This window comes from Marmota monax, unplaced genomic scaffold (assembly GCF_021218885.2).
Source record: "Marmota monax isolate L192 unplaced genomic scaffold, Marmota_monax_Labrador192_F-V1.1 WCK01_AAM20220418_F8-fsc00017, whole genome shotgun sequence".
Lineage (NCBI taxonomy): Eukaryota > Metazoa > Chordata > Mammalia > Rodentia > Sciuridae > Marmota > Marmota monax.
The window spans coordinates 23361172-23378826 of record NW_026695241.1 but is presented as its reverse complement, the minus strand read 5'-3'; the positions used below and the strand labels follow the sequence as shown (position 1 = coordinate 23378826).

The 17655-nt window shown below is 37.2% G+C and overlaps 1 protein-coding gene across 14 annotated transcripts in view; it reads left to right on the top strand.

Annotated features, from left to right (window-relative positions):
* The window catches only part of Sipa1l1 (signal induced proliferation associated 1 like 1), a 367512-nt gene that overhangs the window by 93100 nt on the left and 256757 nt on the right, over positions 1–17655 (top strand). Inside the window, exon 3 of one of the 14 annotated variants that reach the window (XM_058577714.1) lies at positions 16090–16182. The exons of the other annotated variants lie outside the window; for them this stretch is intronic. The gene's annotated coding sequence lies outside the window, so the exon portion shown is untranslated. The remainder of the gene's footprint in view (positions 1–16089; positions 16183–17655) is intronic. 14 annotated transcript variants of the gene reach the window in all.

The following is a 17655-nucleotide window of genomic DNA, read 5'->3' as shown; positions in this document are numbered from 1 at the left end:
CCCACATGTGCTAGGTGAACGCTCCACTGCTGAGCCACAACCCCAGCCCCATTCCAAGTTTTGTTTTAAGGAATCTCCATACTGCTTTCTGGATTGGTTGTACCAATTTACAGTCCCACCAGCAATGTGTGAATGTGCCTTTTCCCCCACATCCTCACCAACACTTAATTGTTGCATGTATTCTTGATAATTGCCATTCTGACGGAAGGGAGATGGAATCTCAAGAGTAGTTTTGATTTGCATTTCTCTAATTGCTAGAGATGATGAACATTTTTTTCATATATTTGTTGATCATTTGTATGTCTTCTTCGGTGAAGTATCTGTTCATTTCCTTAGCCTATTTATTGATGGGTTATTTATTCTTTTGGTGTTGAGTGGTTTTTTTTTTTTTTTTTTTTTGAGTTCTTTATATATCCTGGAAATTAGTGCTTTATCTGATGTGCATGTAGTAAAGATGTTATCCCACTCTGTGGGCCCTCTCTTCACATTGTTGATTATTTCCTTTGCTGAGAAGAAGCTTTTCAGTTTGAATCCATCCCATTCATTAACTCTTGATTTTATTTATTGCACCTTAGGAGTGTTGTTAAAGAAGTCAGGATGTAATCTGACATGATGAAGATTTGGACTACTTTCTCTTCTATTAGGCGTAGTCTCTGGTCTAATTCCTAGGTCCTTGATCCACTTTGAGTTGAGTTTTGTGCAAGGTAAGAGGTAGTGGTTTAATTTCAGTTTGCTGCATATGGATTTCCAGGTTTTTTAGCACTATTTGTTGAAGAAGCTATCTTTTCACCAGTGTTTGTTTTTGACGCCTTTGTCAATTGTGAGATACCTATATTTATGTGAGTTTGTCTCTGTGTCTTTTATTCTGTACCAAAAGAGACATGTAGAACATGCTATTTTTGTTACTATAGCTCTGTGGTAATAGTTAAAGGTCTGGTATTATGATGCCTCTTGTTTCACTCTTCTTGCTAAGGATTGCTTTGGGTATTCTGAGTCTCTTATTTTTCCAGATAAATTTCATGATTGCCTTTTCTCTTTCTATGAGGAATGTTGTTGGGTTTTAATTGGAATTGCATTAAATCTGCATAAGGCTTTTGGTAGTATGGCCATTTTGACAATATTAATTCTACCTATCCAAAAACATGGAATGTCTTTCTATCTTCTAAAATCTTCTTCAATTTCTCTCTTTAGTGTTCCGTAGTCTTCATTGTAGAGTCTTTCACCTCTTTTTTTAAATTGATTCTCAAATATTTTATTTTTTTGAGGGTATTGTGAATAGGGTAGTTTTCCTAATTTCTCTTTCAGATGGTTCATCGCTGATGTATAGAAATGCATTTAATTTAAGGGTATTGATTTTATATCCTTCTACTTTGCTGAATTCATTTATTAATTCTAGAAATTTTTTGGTGGATTTTTTTGGATCTTCTAAGTATGGAATCATGTCATCAGCAGATATAAACCTCCCTGCATTAACACAGGAGCTTTTGGATGACACCTCATATCCAAACTATAACATTCTGCTCTGATTGCTGAAAGATCATGTCAATCTTGCAATGTACAATGCATTTAGTCCATCTCCAAGAGTCCTGTTAGTCTTAACTGTTCAGCATTGCCCCAATGTCCAAGACCAAAGTCTTATCTGAGATTCAAGGCATACTCTTTACTATGAACCCCTGTAATGATCAAAAGCAGGTTACATATGTCCAATATACAGTGTTACAAAGTAAACATTCCCATTCCAAGAGAGACAAATAGGGGCATAGAAAGAAGGGATGGGACCAGAAAAAGACTGAAACCAGCTATGCAAACAATCCTATAGCTTCACATCCAGCATTTGGGGTGCATGGTGGCAAGATGTTGTCTCCAAAGGACTTGGGCAGCCCCACTATTGTGGCTTGTCAGTTGCAGCACACATGTCTTCTTTTAGGCTGGCTGTTTCCACAGCCAGCAGATTTCTTCTGCAGATGCTTCATGTTATGGCATCTCTTAATCTTGAGGGAGGGAGGAGTTCTCTACTGCAGCTTTGGCTATCTTCTCACAGCTCTACCCATTTCCATCTCAGGAGCAGCCTGCAGGGATTCTGATCCTGATACAGTTTCCCTGGACTCCCAGGCCTTCCTATGAAGTGTTGGTGGAAGTCTCCATGACCTCCTAACTCTGTATTTTGTCCAAACCACAAAGACCATGTATGTGGCTGGGGCTCCTTGGACCAAGGCTTCAGTGGCCTGTGCATGCCTTGGTGGCTGAGCACGGTGAACACTGTTTGAACAGGGTGCCCTAAAGATCTCTTAAATGACTTCACATCTGTATCCTTGAGCCTGCAGTGAGTATAGTTTTGTTGATTCCTGAAATTTCCTATCATCTCTAAGCAAACTAGTTAATTACTCCTTAGTGGTAGTAATCTCTTCAACAAAGACACCTTGCTAGGCTTCAGTTTTATATGTACCTCTCATCTGGCCAAACTACAGGTTTTTCACATCCTTCTGCTCTGTCTCTGTATGACGGTAAACCTGGCTAAAAGTCGCCAGCAATATCCATCCCACCATCTAAATGCTGTGCTGTCTTAAAAGTTCCTCCACCAGTTTAGTTAGTCTATCCATCTTTAAATTTAGCTGCATAGAATGTTTCAGGACATGGACAAAATATAGACAACCCTTTGCCAGAATGTAACATGTATGGTCTCTAGTTTGATTTCTAGTAGAGTTCCTATTCTCCTCTGAGACCTTATGAGCACACTTTACAATCTGTATACCTGTCCACATTCTGATCTTTAGAACTTCCACCAGAGTTGTTCATTAAACTCTGCTTAGAACATTCTAAGGCTTCTCCAGCCTGCATCTCCAAACTTTGCAAAACTCACTCCTCCCACAAATTTCAGAGACTTCAGAACCACTTGGTCAGTTGTAATCATAGCAATGGCTCCGCTTCTCAGTACCAATTTCTGTGTTTAGTCAGATTTTTGTTGTTGTGACCAGAATACCCAACAAGAATAACTTAAAGGAGGAAAAGTTTATTTTGGCTCATGGTTTCAGAAGTTCATTCCATGACTGTCTGGCTTCATTGCTCTAGGTGAAATAGAGGCAGAACATAATGGTATAAGAGTGTGGCCAGAGGAGAGCTGTTCTACTCATGGCAGCCAGAAATCAGAGAGAGAAGTGAAGAGTAGTGAAGAGGCTTCAGAGAGGGTAAACCTCTCTAGGATATGGCTCCAGTGACCCACCTCTTCAACCATGCCCCGCCTGCTTACAGTTACCACCTAGTACAGTAGTCCTTTTTAATAACTAATTCATCAAATGGATTAATCCACTGATATGTTACAGCTGTCATAATTAATCATTTCATCTCTGAACATTCCTGCAATAACCCAGAACATTTTGGGGAACATCTCATATCCAAATCGTGACACTGGGTCATACAGTAATTAGAAAAATTTTGAGGAACCACTGAACCTTTTTTCTTAATCAGTACTATTTTACCTTCCTTCCAACTGTGCACAGAAGTTTGAACTTTTCCACATCTTTGCCAACCTTTATTTTTGTTGTTTTTGTTATTGACATTGCTAATGGATGTGATATAGTATCTTGTAGTTTTGATTTGCATTTCACTAAAGATTAATGAGTATTGGTTACACACTGGAGATGTTGAGTATCTTTTCATGTGTATATTATTAGTCATTTGTATATCTTTTGAGAAATGCTTGTTTGAATACATTGTCTATTTTTTGGAATCAGTTTGAGCTTTTTGGTTTTTTTTTTTTTTGGTTGATGTTCTTGACTATATAGACTACATAGTATTCCCTTATCAGATATGATTTGGAAATACTTTCTTCCATTCTGTGGGCTGCCCTTTTACTCTGTTTGATGATTTTTTTTTTTTTTTTGGTGGTACTGGGAATTTAACTCGGGACTTTACAAATGCTAGGCATAAACTCTGTTATTGAGCTACATCTGCAGCCCCCCACTTTTTTTTTTTTTGTATTTTGAGACAGGGTGTTGCAAATTTGATGAAGCTTACCTTGGACTTGCTTTACTCCTGCTTCAGTCTTGTAGGTAGCTGGAATTACAGGTGTGTGCCTCAGTGCCTGGACTTGCTTTTTTTTTTCTTTTTCTTTGAATTTTTGGGTTTTCTGCATATAAGAGTGTATTGTCTGTGAATAGAGGTAATTTTACTTTTTCCTTTCCAAATAGAATGCATTTGTTTTTTTTTTTTCTCATCTAATTGCTTTGGCTAGAACTACTGGTACTGGGCTGAGTGGAAGTGGTAAATGTGTGCACTCTTGCCTTTTGTTCCTAATCTTTGAAGAAAAATTTTGAGTTGTTCACCAGAGGCTGATGTTTATTCTGGGTGTTTCGTATGTATTGCTTTCATTATGTTGAGCTGGTTTCTTCCTATTCTTAATTTTTTGAATACTTTTACCCTGAAAAGGAACTGAATTTTATCAAATGCCTTTGTTCTACATCAATTAAGATTATTGTGGGGGATTTTTTCCCTCTTCATTCTGTTAATATAAGTTATCCTATTTGTTGGCATGCAATTGTTGATTCTTAAAAATCCTTTTTATTTCTGGGGAATCAGTAGTAATACCCTCACTTTCATTTCTAACTTTAGTCATATGAATTTTCCCTCTTTTTTTTTTTTTTTTTTTGTTAGAACATCTATCTAAACTTTTGTCTATTGTGTTGATTTGTCTAAAGGGTGAACTTTTGATTTCACTGATTTTTTTCCCCCTTGTTTTTCTGCTGTTTTGTTTATCTCTGCTCTAATATTTATTATTTTCTTCCTTCTGCTAGCTTACTTTAGTTTAATTTGTTGTTCTCTTTATGGTTTTGGAAATTATAAAGTACCTTGGTTGATTTCAGATTTTGGTTTTTATGTAAGTATTTATTGCTATAAATCACCCCTTAGTCCTGCATTTCTGCATAGTTTTAGCATGCTGTGTTTTCATTTTCATTTATCTCTAAGTATTTTTAAAATTTTCTCTGTGATTCTTCTTTGCTTCATTGGTTGTTTAAGAATATGGTGTTCAATTTCTGCAGTTTGGTACATTTTCCAGTTGTACTTCTGTAACTGATTTCTAACTTCATCCTGTTTTAGATGGAGAAGATGTTTTGTATGCTGTCTATCTTTTAAGATCTGTTGATTTAGTTCATGGCCTAATATATGTTTTATTCTGGAAATCATGTCATGTGTATTTGAGAAGAGTGAGTATTCTTTGTTGTTGTCTAGAGTGTTCTGTATATGTCTATTAGGTCTAGTTCGTTTCTTATGTCCTTTTTAATTTTTTTTAAACTTACATTCAGTCTACTTGTTCTACCCTTTGTTAAGAGTAAGATATTAAGTCCACAATTGAAGGGCTGGGAATGTGGCTCAAGTGGTAGCGTGCTCTCCTGGCATGCGCGGGGCGCTGGGTTCGATCCTCAACACCACATAAAAATAAAAAATAATGATAAAGTCCACAATTACTGTTGTAGAACTGTGTATTTCTTCCTTGTTTGTCAGGTTGTTTTATGTATTTTCTGTTGTGTCATTAGGTGCATAAATTTTTAAAATTATATATAATTTTAATAATTATATTCTTACTGTATTGAGCCATTTATTAATACACAGTATCCTTCTTTGTCTCACGTAAATTCTTGATTCTATCTATTTTGGCAGGACATAGTGGCACTTGCTTGTAATCCCAGTGACTCAGGAGACTGAGATAAGAGGATTTCAAGTTTGAGGCCAGCCTCAGTAACTTGTGAGAGCCTCAGCAACTTAGACTCTTTCTCAAAATAAAAAATGAAAAAGGACTGGGGATGTAGCTTGGTCCCGCCCCCCCCCCCCCAAAAAAAGGCCTATTTTTCTAGTGTTAGTATAATCACCCCTGTTCTCTTTTGTTTAGTATTCAATTTACTTGAAATACCTTTTTCTGTTCCTTTACTTTTGTGTGTCTTGTAGGTAGCATGTAGTTGGATAGTTGATCATGTTTTTTTTTTTTTTTTTTTTTTTTGTTGTTGTTTTATTAAATCAGTTCTGCTATTCACTGTTTTTTGACTGGAGTGTTTAATCCATTTCCACTTCCAGTAATTACTGATAAGGAAGGACTTCAGCTCTGTTATATTGGGTTGTTTTCTGTATGCTTGTAGCTGTTTTGTCCCTCATTTTTTATATTGCTATCTTCTTTTTTATTTAGTTGATTTTTTTCTGTAGTGAAATCTTTATGTTCCTTTCTCATTTTGACTTACATATATAATCTGTAGCTATTTTCTTTGTGGTTACCATGGAAATTAGATTTGCCATCCTAAAGTTATAACATCCTAAAGTTTATACCAGCTTAAGTGCCATAACATACAAAAACCCAGCTCTTCTAAGTTCTGACCCTATCCCTTTGAGTTTTGCTGTCGCAAAAGGGCATCTTTATACACTGTGTGCCTAATAGTATTAACTAATAATGAACTAATAAGAGATTAGTACATTTGTTTCTTAAATCATGTAAAAAACAAAATGTGAGTTTATAGGCACATGGCACACCAGTGCTTGGAAGCCTAAGGCAGGAGGATCATGCATTTGATGCTAGCATGGACAATTTAGCAGGACTTGGACTAAAAAAAAAAAAAAAGGGTGCTGATAGCTCAGTTGTATAGCAATCACCTTGTATGCACACGACCTGGGTTTAATCCCTAGTACTGAAAGGGGGGAAAAGTAGAGTTAAATAATATAGCTTTTAGACTATTTTTCACAACACGTGTTAGTCTCTTAAATCATGTAAAAAATAAAAAGTGCAGTTATTTATTATTGTTACAATAATGTGAGTTTTTATTGCCCAAATATTTACCTTTATTGAGGTGTTTATTTCTTTATATAGTTTTAAATTACTGCCTAGTGTCTTTCCTTTCACCCTGCAGGACTCCTCTTGGCAACATTTCCCCAGTTCTAGTTTATCTGGGAATGTCTTAATTTCTCTCTTGGGTTTGAAGGACAGTTTTGCTGGACATGTGAACTAACAGGTTCCTCCACTCCTCCTTTATTTTAGGCTTTGAATATATTTGCAAAGTATCTTCTAGTCTCCAAAATTTCTGATGAGAAATATGATAATCTTATTGAGGAGTACTTATTTTTCCTGATGTATTTCATGACTCCTTTTTCTATTTCAATGAAGAATGTCATTGCAATTTTTTTTGTAAGTACTTTGTGTTTTTTTTGTTTTTTTTAAATTTTTTTATTCATATATGATAGCAGAATGCATTACAATTCTTATTACATATATAGAGCACAATTTTTCATATCTCCGGTTGTATACATAGTATATTCACACCAATTCGTGTCTTCATACATGTACTTTGGATAGTAATGATCATCATATTCCACCATCATTAATTACCCCATGCCCTCTCCCTTCCCCTCCAACCCCTTTGCCCTCTCCAGAGTTTGTCTATTACGTCATTGCAATTTTAAAAGGCATTGAGTTAAATCTCTATAGCACTTTGGGTAGTATGGCCATTTTGACAATAATTTGAAGGACTGGGTTGAGAGATGAGCTGAGATCTAGGGATCAGTTTCCCTCTAAATGTTACCTGTAATTTTTCTCTAATAGCCTCTAAAATTCTATCCTTATTCTGTATTTTCATAGTAGTGTGCCTTGATGTGGGTCTGATCTTTTCATGTTGTCTCAAATTTTGTGAACTTTCTTTTCATGGCCTCTTAACATCTTTTCTCCATGGTCAACTTTATTTTCAAGATTATATATTTTGTCTTTTTTGCCTGAAACTCTGTCTTCCAAGTGGTATAGTCTGCTGGTGATGCTTTCTATTGAATTTTAAATTTGATTTATTGATTCTTTCATTTTGGGGATTTCCATTTGATCCTCGGACTCTCTCTTTATTGAGGAGGTCTTTAACTTCCAGATCAGTTTAACTAGGAACTTTCTAAATTTCTTCTCTGACATTTCTTTCATTGTTGTGTCAAAGGATTCTATAATTGAGGCATTTTGGCTTGTTTGGGGTGATTTGTTCCCTTGCTTTTTCATATTGTTTGTGTGCCTACCCATCTAACAGTAAGGATCTGAGGCAGTAGGATTTCTACCCTGTGAACTTATACTGTCCCTGAAGATTCCAAGTACCTCAATAAACAAATAATAACAACAACCAACACCAATGATATACTGCATAAAACCAAATAGTTTCTTCTGTGACATTTAGCATGTTAATTGCCACATATACAGAGATGATGTGATCAGTTATTGACCACATTAAAAACAGCAAGTTTACAAAAGGTTTGCAATTTCAAAAAGTGGAGAGGGAGAGAACAGAAAAGGTATAGGATGTGATGATTATGAGGGAGAAGAAGAGAAAATAGAAGTAAAACTTAAAGGAGGAGTGAAAGAGAGAACAATAATGTTTGACTGTTAGCAAAAGAAAAGAGAGAAGGAGAATTAAGGGAAGCAGACAGAAAACAAAACAAACAAAACAAAAAGAGAAATATAGTAATGAAACATCCTAGCCCTCAAATGAGTAAGCCATGACAAATAACTGCCTTCAAAAAAATGCAAGAAATTAGAATAAAGAGACATATATGTTTATGTATAAGTGTCCATGAACCATTCAGGTCATAATTAAACAGGGGAAAAAAACCTCAATGGAATATTACTCATCAGTAAAAGAGGATAAAACCATGGCATTTGCAGGTAAATGGATGCAGTTGGAGAAGATAATGCTAAGTAAAGTTAGCCAGTCCCAAAAAAAACAAATGGCGAATGTTTTCTCTGATATAACGTGACTGACTCGTAGTGGGATAGGGAGAGGGAGCATGAGAGGAATAGACAAACTCTAGATAGGGGAGTGGGGTGGGAGGGAAAGGGAAGGGGCAGGGGGTTAGCAATGATGGTGGAATGTGATGGATCATTATCCAAAGTACATGTATGAAGACATGAGTTGGTGTGAATATACTTTATATACAAACAGAGATATGAAAAATTGTACTCTATACATGTAATAAGAATTGTAATGCATTCCGCTGTCATTTATTTTAAAAATAAAAGCAATTAATAAAAACAAAAACTGGGCTGGGATTGTGGCTCAGTGGTGGAGCGCTCGCCTAGCACGGGCGGGACCCTGGTTCGATCCTCAGCACCAAATAAAAAAATAAAGGCATTGTGTTGTGTTCATCTACACCTAAAAAATAAATATTTTTAAAAAAACCAGTAACTCCTTAAAAAAAGTAAAAAAAATAAAACCAAAACAAACAAAACCCTTCTCAATGAAAAGTTAAGGAATTCCTTCTATTGCAGTGTTCAAAAATTGCCAATGAGAATAAATGTTCTTTGTCTGTTCCCAAATGTCTGTCTTTCTGTTTCTTCTTGAGGTATATAGTGTGTATGTAAGTAGTGACTGCAGGCTGTCAATCCTTTCTCTTTTTGAGTGGCTCCTCTTGTTGCCAGTGGGAGTTCAGAAGTTCTCAGCTTCCCTTCTCCTGTGTTAGGTGGAGTGGGCTGGAGTGTGATATCTGCTCCACCCTCAGGGTGGGGTTGCTGTAGTTTTCTGTGAGTAGAGTTCCAGAGGTGAGCTTCCGAAGGCAGGGTTTGGGTCTCCATAGGTGCAGGCTCTTCATTGAATGGTCTGAAGTTTTTAAGTGGGCGCATCTCCAGGACCCATCCAGCTGCTGCCCATCTGTGCTGGGATACTGCACTCCAGGAATCTTCCCTGGGTTCCACTCATGTGGGGGAGGAGCCAGCCTTCACCCCCTCCAACACTCATGGACTCCACCTTTCCTGGACTCTTAGGTTCAGTCTACAAACCAAGTCATTCCTCGCTGGGCCTGCTTGTGGTCAGACTCAAGGGGGAGCGGGGAGCGGGGAGCTGGGTGACTTTCCACGATCCATATTCCCTGTGTAAGACTCTCTCTGCATCTGATTTTCTCCTTTTAGGCAGGTTTTATGACTTTTGGTGTGAGTTTGTCAGGCCTGTTTTTCGGATCCAGCTCTGGTTTGCCAGAACTTGGCACCCACAGCCGCAGGCCCCTGCTGAGCGGCTACAAGATGTCTTCTTCCTGTTTTGTCCAGGGGCAGCCAGAGAGAAAAGGCTTCTTTCCCACAGGACAGTATCCTGCAGCACACCTTTTGCATCAGTTCTGCCAGGGTCTTTGATCTCTGGTCTTTCCTTACTAAGACATGCCACAAGTTCTGAAAACACGGTTTCCCTTTATTCTGCTATCCCTCCACTTGGTGGGTGAAGGGACTGCTCTGGCAGGCACTGGCAGTGGTGGATGTAGGTGGGGGAGTTCTTCATTATTCTGTTATCTCCCACCTGATCTGCTTTGAATGTCCAGTATTAATTCCCAGTGAAGGCCCTCCCCCGCTCCCCTTTTCCACCCACATTTCTGAGAAGCTGACTCCTTGCTTTCTTGGTTTCATGCCATAGGGCAGCCTGGAGAGTGACCTGTTCTGTTCCACCATCTTGATCTCCTGCTGCTCATGCTTTTCTTCTGTGTCTTCAAAACTGTCTTTAAATGCCTCTGGTGAATTTTTCATTTCTATTATTATTCTTTTCAGCTCCAGAATTTCTTTTTGGTTTCATTAGAGTTTCTATATCCTTATTGATGTTTTCATTTTCTTCATATATCATTTATTGACTTTTTACACATCTTCAATTCTTTCAGCATCTTTAAATTGACACTGCATCTCTGTGATCCCAAGCAGCCAGTGGCCATCCTTGTGCAAATCAGAACACAGATGCTAGATATTTAGAGGAGCGTGTCCTTTTTGCTCACCCTAGCTCCTGCAAGCTGTACAACTATCTGCCACAGGGCTGGGCATAGGGGATATGTAGCTGTGACTATGTGAAGAGCTGATATTGATCAAAATTAACCACAGCTATGTCCTTATGTCCAGAGCCTCAAAATAGTTCCATCAGGCAATTTTTTTAGTGTAATTGTTGTCTGGGTGCGGAACCAGTTCCCTGGTTCTTCCTACTCTTGATCTTCCCAGAATCTGATCTTTGGTTAGATTTTAATTTAGCAATAGTTGCAGAAATATTATCTTTATTTTACTGTATTTTTGAATCCTAAGTCACTTAATAACCCTGAAAAGTTCTTAGGAGATATTTCAGAAAGTCTCTTTAAGTAGAATAAGTGGACCCATTTATTAGATGTATGTACTTCTTTATTCCAGGCCTTCCCCTTCCTGGTCTTCTACTTGCCTTCCAAATGTAAATGTTTTGTTGACTTAACATTTTCATTTTTATTTATAAAAGCATTTTTGTACTTTTAAAACTTAATTGGCATTGTACTTAATATTTATACTTTGTTTCTTTCAATAACATGCTTTGGAGTTCTGTCCATCTTAGTTAAATAAATCTAGTTCATTCTTTTTAACTGCTGCCTAATATTTTGTAGATTATTTAGGGATATGCCATAGCTTTCCTCTCATTTTTTTTTTCTTTGCTAAAATTGCAGGGTATTTCCTGTGGTTCCTGATTACAGAGTCTGTAGACAACATCCTTGCCTCTTGGCCTGTGCACATGGCAGGTTTCTCTATGCAGTTGTCAGGCTGTGGGCTATTATCATATTCTCTAATTGTTTTATTAGATCAGCTCCCACCAGGAGAGGATAGATTTTTTTTTTTTTAATCCCAAATGTTCATGTAGTGAAATGGTAAGTGTTAGAACTAAGTTTGAAGAAATGACTTCTTGTTTGCAAATAAGTAGATCTCATTAACTTGTACTACTTGGCTTTGAATTTCATTTTTTTTTGGTAGTTGTAGATGGACAGAATGCCTTTATTTTATTTGTTTTTTTTTATGTGGTGCTGAGGATCAAACCCAGTGACTCACGCATGCAAGGCAAGCAACTCTGTCACTGAGCTACAGCCCCAGCCCTTGGCTTTGAATTGTTTAAGGACTAGATTTTTTTCCTTTTTTTTTTTTTTTGATACTGGGGATCAAACCTGGGGCCTCACACATGCTAGGCAAGTGCTGAACCACTAAGCAGTGTTTCTAGCCCTCAAGACTAGTTTTATTTATTGTACTGTACTTTGCTGCTAGACATAGAAACATTTAGAAATAGTGAATTCTGCAGTTAAATGAATACTAGTAAATCATTATAGTGACCACTGAGCTTTTGCATAAAATTGCACCTTGTTTTGAATCCGTACACAGGCTTTGCTAGGAGTGAGGGTGCTTCTGAATTTGGAAGGACTCTTCTTTTAACTGACAGTGTCTGTGCTAATGACTGGGTAATATGTGTGTCCAGCACCATACCTGCTCATTATGGACGCTGCAGCAGAGAATCACGGTGCAGTTCTAGTCCTGCTGGGGCAGGAGGAGGCACAACACCACTTTCAGTTTCCCTTAAAGGACTCTTAGTTTCCCTTTGTTTTGAACAGTGTGACAGGGAAGATTCTTTATTCCTTTATATCTTTTAAGATCATAAAAATGTGCAATATTTATTTCATTGATAAATTATGTACAGAAGTTCTGATTTTTGAAACTGGCATTCTTCATACGCCACTTCTTTTTTCCACAGTTGTTTTCCTGTCCTTTTTTTGTTTGTTTCAAAAACCCTCTAGCTGGAGACCTTTTCAGTTTTCTGAGCCTTAATCTATTCATCTATCCAATAAGGCCATTGAGCCAGGAGCCCTTCAGGATGGTGGAAGAGGCAGGTGCACAGTGCAGGGCTTCCTAGGAAGCAGGCTGTCATTGGACAGGACCAGGGGTAGCCATTTTGTACAGCCTCTCTGTAACAGAGGGGAAAACTGAGGCTCATGTTCATATGTGTGCTTTCTCCCCTTTCTGTTTGTTCAAACTGATTAATCTCTCAAGAAACCACAGTGGCTGCTTTTGCCCAGATCATTTTTTATGCCTTCAGTTTCCTTCTTCTCCCGCCACCTGTCACTTCTCTAATTCTTCTTTGACATGTGTTCAAATTCATTTCCCCAGGAAGGCTTCTTAAAAGTTTATCTTCACAGATGGATATTATTTCACATCCTTATCAACTCACACTTACCTTTCACTGTAGAAAATTCTTCTGTATTCTCATATTATTTTCAAAGGGCCTGTATCATAAAAAGATCTCCTATAGAACAAAGCCATATTTGTTAACATCCTAGTGTTATGTGTTTTGAGAACGAAAATTTCAGCTGATGGAGATTATTAAATCTCCACCATATTATGTTTTATCATACTAACTTACTTACAGACCTCTTATTCTGCTTTTCATATGATCATCTTGCAAGCCAGTAGTCTAGAGCTAAAGGGGTATATCAAGTAAGTTAGAAGAAGACGGTTTACTGACAAGTCAGCTGTCATTACATACCGTGAGCATTCTTCTTATAGTTCTCATCTTTCTTCCATGCTATGCAACATGGGAACAAAATGAAAATATCAAGTGACAGAATATATTCCTAAAGCTATCTAGAAGAATTTATATGTGGACTACTACATGAAATCACATGGGAGCTCAGAAGCTTTCATCTCCCTAACCATGGATGAATGGACAATCAGTGTTTCACTGAATAGCATACACATTCCAGTTTTACTTCAACATACTGTTGAATAAATTCTTTTCCCTCTTATTTGATAAATGCTTGTGTAATGCTCTCACCAAACAGATATTTTGCTTTTTTGTGTTGGGCTCTTATGGAAATAGAAAGTAAATATTAACAGGCATCTCCTCCCCTCAGCACACACAAATGCATGTGTTGGGATGTGTATTTGATACAAGACCTTAACAATCCTTTCAGTCTGGTAGTTTGAGGAAAGAAGCAAAAATAGAATTTAGGCCTGGAAGGAACCTTGGTTGAGATGTGTTTATTTTATGAATGGGAAATGGATACCCATCGAAGGCAGGTGGTTTGCAGTATAATGTGGACACCGAGGCCCTGAGCTCTGAGTACAGGATGATACTTTGGGGGAAAGTAGCATTTCTTTACCCTTTCAGGGAACTCAAAAGAATATTTCCTAAATTTTAATCCTCCTTTTGGGTTTTGGATGTTTAGGAAATTAGGTTATTTGTGGAGTTTGAAGCTAGAATCTTTTGTTTGGACATTTTAAAGTGTGCTGCCCATGAGGCTTTTCTGAGAAGCTATTAAAGAAAAGCAAAACTTTGTCAAAACTGGACTTTTGTCCTGTTCTTTTCTTGAAAATAGGGAACTTTTCTTTGAGAAACATTTTATTAGCCCTTGTAGAAAACACTCTCAAATCTGAGGCAGTTTTCTAGTTTTACCTTTTCAAGTGTTGACTTTGAATTAATTATGCCCAACTCCTATTGTAAGGATTATATCTTCTCTGTCACTCTGTTACCATTGCCTCCAGCACAGAGCAACCTGTTTAGGAAGTTAAGTTAGAGGGTAGTATATCTAAAATGACTGTTTTTTTCCCCACCCACATCCTCAGTGTGCATCCTGTCCTCTCTGTCTCTTGCTTCTTTTTTCTTCCATGTCATTTTCACTAAGGATCAAAGGGAACCCTTAGAAAAATTGTTTAGGTATTTGGAACACAAAGTTTGCTTTTTTTTTTTTTTTTTTGCCAGATGTGGTGATGCCCATTTGGAACCCTGGCAACTCTATTGGCTGAGGCAGGAGGATCATAGGTTCGAGGCCAGCCTCAGCAAATTAGTGAGGCCCTAAGCAACTTAGTGAGAGCCTGTCTCAAAATAAAAATTAAAAAGGGCAGGGGGTGTGACTCAGTGGTAAAGCACTCCTGGGTTCAATCTCCAGTACCCATGGATTGAACCCAGTACTTTGTACATGCTAGGGAAGTACTCTACCACTGAGCTACATCCCCAGCCTCTAGGCCTGAGGATATTAATTTTGGCTTTCATTTGTTAAACTCTCATATAGCAGATGATCTCCAGAGTCTTTAAGTACAGAGATGACGCAGCTCCTTCCTTTAAGGAGTGTTATGGTTTGGATGTGAGGTGTCCCCCAGAAACTCACATGTGAGATAATACAAGAAGGTTCAGAGGAGAAATGATTGCATTGTGAGAATCTTAGCCCAATCAGTGAATTAATTCCCCCGATTGGGATTAATTGAGTGGTAACTGAAGTGGTAGGGTACGCCTGGAGGAGGTGGGAATTGGGGCATAGCTTTGGGGTATATATTTGTTTCTGGCAAGTGGAGACTTTCTTTCTCTCTGCTTTCTGATCATCATGTGAGCTCCTTCCCTCTGCCACACTCTTGCGCCATGATGTTCAGCTTCACCTTGATCTCTGAGAAATGGAGCCAGCCTTTATGGACTGAGCCTTCAAGTAAACTTTTCCTCCTCTATAATTGTGCTGGTTGGGTCTTTTTAGTCACAGTGATGAAAAAAGCTGACTAAAATAAGGACCTAAAATCTAGTAGGTGAGATATATGATATTTAGGAGCAATAAGTGAGGAATTTTAAAGTAATGAAGCAAAATACGTAGATTCTTAATGTTTCTCATTAGCAGTTTGTAGAAGGTTAAGAGTACCATGAGTGAAGTAGTTTAATCAAAAAGTAATTAAGATTTTTTTTTTTAACCAAAACTTTGTTGCTTTAAAATAACTGTTATATGCTCATGGAATACAATTTCAAGGTTGTACTATGCAACTAAACTGTATACGTGCTATTAGCATCTCACCAATTTTTCCACTAATATCTTTCTCTTTTTTAGGATTAAATCTAGAAATGCCATAGTGTATATATATGTGTGCTTTAAAAATTTTACTTTTACACAAATGGTAGCATATCAAACTATATATTTGTTCTGCTTCCACTTTATGGTTGTTTATTATTAACTCTTTTAATGATGGCCTTTGAGTTGTTTCTGTCTTTTGATATTATTAACAATGCTACCAGTTGCTGTGATTTGGATATGGCTTGTGTGTGTCCCCCAAAGATTGATGTGCTGGAAGCTTGGTCCCCAGTGTGACATGTTGAGAACATTTAAGAACTTTTAAGAGATGGGGGCCTAGTGCAAAGCAAGCAGGTCATAGGGGCATTGCCCTCAGAAGGAAATCATGCTGGTCTTGCAGAGTGGGTGAGTTCTCATAGGAGGGAGCCATTATAAAAAGAGCAAGCCTTGCCCCTGTATCTCTTTTGCTTCTTGTCTTACCATGTGATTGCTCTTTCTCTCTTACATGTGCTGTCATCACAGTGGAGTCTGCCTTGTTAGGATGTGGCCAAAAGGCCCTTAACAGACTCTGTAGTAATGATGCCACCTGACCTTGAACTTTCAGCCTACAAAACTGTGAGCTCTTATCTTTGTACATTACCCAGCCTCAGGCATTTTGTTATAGAAAACAGACTAAGATAGTGGCTATAATTGAACTTGCAAGCAAATGGTCTATATGTGGGAATTTCTAGATCAAAGAATATATGTCTTTAAGTATTGCCAGACTCCCTTTTTAGGTATTGATCTTTTATTTTTTATTCTGTGATACACATTTATACTTTCATTGACAAATTATATCTTCTTCTTTCCCCTTGCCAGTAGTGTGCGATTTAATTTTAGATTTGATTTATTTGAGATGGAGTCTCGCCGTATTAGCCATGCTGGCTTGAACTCCTGAGTTCAAGCTGTTTTCCTACCTTTTCAAGTAGCTGAGACTATGCGTATGCAGCTTGATTTAACTGTTTGATCTTTCCATTTTCAGTGGCAGAAAATGGAATCTCACTGTCATCTGCTGTACATATCTCTTGCCATAAATGAAGCTAAACACATTATTATGTGCTTAAGAATAGTTTCCCTTTTTGAGAATCAACACTTGTGTTCCTTTGCCCATTTATCTATTGAGATGAGCTTATATGTAAAAAGAAAATTAGCAATAGAAAATTTGTCATAGGAGTTGATAATTTTTTCCCACTGGGTTTGAGTTTTGTTGTTTATGGTAACTTTTACAGGTATAAAATTTACAAATTTATTAATCTTTTGCTTTATGGACTTTGGATTTTATGTCTTACTTAGAAAGTTTGTAATCTCACCAAAATTGTGAAAAATGTCTCCTGCTTTATTTTAATACCTTTGTGGTTTCTGTTTTTATGTTTACATATTTTAATCAATTTGGGTTTAGTTTGCTGTGAGTCAGTGCCTGTTCTGTCCTCTGCTTGGCTGTGTGTTGTGCCAGCACCATTTTTTAAGAGTTTTTTTTTTTTCTTGATTAAGTGTTATATTTTATCTTATATCAATTTCTCTGAGATATGTTTGGATTTCTTCATGTATCCATTGATTGGATGGCTTTCTCATGAACCACTTTCACACCTTTTTAATTATTACAGATTCACAGCACTTTTACTATTAAGCCTAGATCCCCCCTCATTACTCTGCTTTTTTATATTTACCCTAATTATTCTTGCTCTTTTGCTTTTCCATATGAACTGTAGATTTAGCTTCTGAATTTCTGAAAGACTATTCCTTTCATCTTATTGGGGTTGTGGTAAATTTACATGTCAATTTAGATTTTTTTTAGAGCACTGATTCCCCCAGGCAATTTTTTTTAATAGCTCAAGTATTTCTTATCTTCTCAGCTTTTAAAGGAAAATTTATTATAAAAAGATTCATTACGAATAAAATAAAGGACAGTTACTGATATTCCCACCTTCCTATCACAACAAACATTCATGTTTTCATATATTTTCTTCCATTTCCCTTACACTTTTAGTTATGCTGATCATATTTTAGGGTCTTTTTATTTTATTATTATATGCAGTAATAATTAGCAAG